Source organism: Monopterus albus, unplaced genomic scaffold (genome assembly GCF_001952655.1).
Source record: "Monopterus albus unplaced genomic scaffold, M_albus_1.0 scaffold451.1, whole genome shotgun sequence".
In the NCBI taxonomy this organism is placed as follows: Eukaryota; Metazoa; Chordata; class Actinopteri; order Synbranchiformes; family Synbranchidae; genus Monopterus; species Monopterus albus.
The window spans coordinates 139385-143776 of NW_018128331.1; positions in this window are offsets into that span (position 1 = coordinate 139385).

The following is a 4392-nucleotide window of genomic DNA, read 5'->3' on the forward strand; positions in this document are numbered from 1 at the left end:
AGCAGGAAGTAGTAAATATTAACAGAAGGTTGTTCATCTTTGTGGTTAACTTTAGGGTTAGCACTGTGGGTTAACATTAAACCCAACCGTAGCCAAACCTCCCAAAGCCGTTGACAACATCTAGCCGAGGCTGTCGGTGTTCAAACCTTGGTCACAATCCATCATCTGGTTCGTAGTCAGTTCTCCTTGTTTTGCCTGAATACTGTACATCAAACCACCTGATGTCATGACATCCCTGGTGCAGCTGCAGTATTTCACCACACTTTGACAGACATCCTGAGGAAAGTAGATTATTCTGCAGGAGTGGCTGAAAAAGTTTTCACAGACACTCTGATGCGAGTTCAAACTGTCCACACCAGTCTTTGCCAACCTTCAACTACGAGTCTGATACTCAGACAGAATTTGGGTGGAGTGTCACTTTAAGAACAGAGTCTGCTTCACTGCCTCTGAAGGGTGCAGGAGGATAATAGGGTCCTGGGTGTGTTTGTTGGTGCCGTCAAGCTGATCGCATGTGATGAGCGAGGAGGTCTGAAGGCCTAATTGGCCTCTTTAAATGGGAAAATGTCCAGCGAGCATGACGCATCCACAAGTCGTCCAACACCTCTTATTCATCATATTATGGAAACAAACCACTCCAATTAGCGGAAGTGCAGCTGTGGAAATAATAATGACCATAAACTGGATGGTCATTGGCTGGACTTAGTAAGTTAAAGTAAGGCGATGTACTTAAAAAGTCATTTACATCTCTGCACTATGTTGTTGTGGTGTTTCTGTCTCTAACAACTGCAGCATGACAACATCTTGTCCTGGATGGAAACGCACACCGTACTAAGTCCATACTTAAAGTAAAAGGCTTTATGAAGACCGATACTAGAAGAAGTGGGAGAACATTCAGGTGCAGCATCTATGCAAAAAATTAAACAAAATCAGTTACAGGTTCATATCAAACGTCGCATATGTTAAAACAGCTCCAACCTCTTACCCTGGGAAACAACCTCTGACGTTCAGGTGAAACTCAACTTCTGCACACAGCTGTTTCAGTGGTGACATCACACACACAGGTGTTTTCACTGACTGGCTGATTGGACCTGTGGCTGTGGAATGGCCCCAAGTCTAGGTACTGAAATGTCTCCGCCTCATATGGGTGCTGCAGCATTAACAGGACAGTAAGAGGAGCGTCACTCAAACCAAGTCTTCACATGCGACTAGAAGAACTTTAAGTAGCTAAATGTAGCTGAGCCATAAGCATGTAAGGCTGCAGTCAGACCACAATGCACCTGGGGAAATGTACTCTCATGGCGTGGCCAAAGGCAGGAGACAGGACGTCACATGGGTCTGATTAGTCTGATTAGACACTAACATCTCAGTCCCCAGGAAGCAGAACCAGCTTTATTCTCTGTGTTGTCTCTAATGAAACAGCACAGCCCTGCAGGCGCACGCCGTCTACGGTGCAAACTGCTGACGACATTAATGACTGTGTAGAACATGTGTTTCATAATAGAGGGTCATTTCCTTCTGCACCCCCCCCCCTTGTGATCCACGGTGGTCACAGACGTGCTCCAGTCTGTGCCTCATCAACACACTGTCAGCTCCTGGCGGCCTTAGATTTTTATTTAAAAAAATCTGCCAATGACAAAAAGTCTTCGGTTAATGTAGGCTCTGATCAGAGACCGAAAAAATACAGCAGCACAGTATTTTCCAAACCTGACGGTGATTTACAACAGGTTTAGTAAATATCCCCTTTAATAAGACCATGATGGGACACCAAGCACTTTAGCTCAGTTTCTTCCTAAGTGGTTGTCCTGGCTGCACACAGGCAAAGGAAGGAATTCAGTTTTCCAGGTACGTAAAGCGTAAAGCACAGATATGAGGTATCTCATAACAAATCTGTGTGCACAAATGACCTACATACACACTGGTCAGTGTTTTGGGTGTAATCCCAACGTGTTTATTCACATCTATGGCGTCACTGCTGTGAGATTAGGTGACAACTATGTGACAAATGTGACAAAAATGCTCTTCATTACTTTTCCCGTTGCCTCAGATGATCTAAACAGTCCTGAGCACCAGCTGTTGTTTCACTTTACTGGCTGTAAAAGCTTCATCTGCTTCAGAGACTGCACACAGAGCTTCTGCTGCCAGCTGACGCCCCCTGTTGGTTGCCTTCGCACACTCCTGAGGAGGATGTGGCTTCTAAAAAGAAGCTTTGAGTCATCGGTCAGTGACACCAGCATTTGAGAGGTGAGACAGAGAGACAGCGTTAACTGCAACAGTGAAACAGTTATGAAGCTGAGATGTGTCACTGCCTGACACGACGTGGTGTGTTGCGGTCTGTGCAAACACCTCCTACTGTGGGAGAGTGAGGGATGTGTGAATCCACAGGGAGTGAGACCCCAGGGCCACAGGAATATGAAAACCATGAAGCATGTTAGTTGAAAAGATGCATAGTTTGGACACATCATAAGACGATTTTGGTGAAATACGTCAGTAAATAGAGATAGAACTCGTTCCACCTTGACTTTGATCACACTAAATTAATCACATTAACGTCTCATCCTCAGGTACCCAGAGGCATCACATTGCTCCAATGTCCGGTATTTGAATCTGACAAACCTGAAGTCATGTGTGGGTTTCAGTAGGCGCTCTACAGCTGATGGTGATACTACAGCAAGCGATGACCTCATCATCGTAGTGTCCATGGGTCACTGGGCCGCTGGCCTTGATTTCTGTGATTGAATGATGGGAAGATCATTCTTTTTATTGAAGGAGGAGCTTCCAAATCCAATAGGGGTGCCAACATTCCTTGGTCAGAAAGGTGTCACCATTCAGAAGCAGCAGCCATGTCACTCTCCTCCGATATGTTGGCCAGAAACTTGGAAACCTGAAACAGGTGTAAAGGAGGTGTAGAGCTCATTTACAGGGTGTCTGGCTCCTAAAACCCACAAAAGATGTAAAGGCTAAACGATCAGGGTTTGAATGAGATTTCTGTCAGATCTGACAAACTCTCCCTGAGGGTTTCAAGCAGCTCTGAGCAGTGAACTCACCACAAACAGGAAATCTGAGTCTTATCTGAGGTCAGTCAGTGTCTAACCTCATCTCATACAAACTGTCTTCACATTGAGCTGTATGTTAGAAGAGTACAGCACTGATTTAGCATTGCAGTTACAGTAGAAAGCTTTTTATCAACAGAACCAGACATCAGATGCATCCCAGGTCTCTTATATGCACCATCTTCCTCACTTGCATCTTCTAAGACGTGAGGACAAGACGCAAGGAAGCACATTTTTAGAGACAAGACGTCCTTTCCTCTGATTTTTGTTTTGAAGCGTCCAATCGCCAACTCATTTCCAATAAGGAGACGTGTCAGTCCATAAAAGACTTTAGTGAAGGAAGCACTCATGCATCACGGCTCCTCCTCCTCCTCCTCGACTGTCAGGTCAGACAGCCTCGATCCTCGCTCGACCTTGTTCCAGTCGAGGAGTGAGGAAAAATCATAGGAGCCTTTGGATGTACCCCTTGTCTTTCTTTTCCTCCACACACACCCACATTACCCACAATGCAACACAGTCACTAACAATTTTCAGTAATAATTGTTTTATTTATGTAGCACGGCTCATACAACATGTGCATGTCAGAGTGTTGTACAACAACTACTTCCAAAAAACCCATTAGACATAAAAATAAAAGCAATAGAAATGATTACGATACCATGTGTAGGTTACAGTAGCAAGGTCAAAGGTCAAGGTCAGGCTGCTCCAAGGTTAACTTTAAAAAGAGATTGTGATTGTGAATGTGTCTGAAGGCCAAGGCACCTCTGGGCGTATGACACAAAAAGCAGCACAACCACATGTTCTGGCCGGGAGGCAGAGTTTCAGGATGTGGTGTATTCTGGTGCTAATCCATTAAGTGACTGATCATATATATTTACTTTTGGTTCTGCTGAGAAGACCTGCATTTTGGACCATCAGTAGTTTACAGTCCTGAGAACAGAGGATTGAAATAGTTAAGATGCCTTCCATAGGAATGGCTGCACAGGGCCAGGCTTTCTGAGATGGTAAAACCTTTTCTAGTTTTATTTCTAAAGACAGGTCACAGTGAAATGTTACACCCAGATTCAGGATTCTGCAGTGCCTCAAAATCAACTCATGCAGCTTCATGGCCAGGTTGTATGCTTCCTGTGTTGGGACTAAACCCTGCAGCCGAAGATAAATGACAAATGTTAAAGAGTTACATATGAACTGACAGGATTTAGGGTCGAGGTCCAAAGCACGAGGCTTTGGGTGAACTGAAACAAAACTCCTGCAGAGGAAAATATGCAACTGGACCTGCAAGACTCGCAAAAAGCAGGAAAAGGTTTTTCCATCCCTTACTAAGCAGACAAAGGGAAGGGGA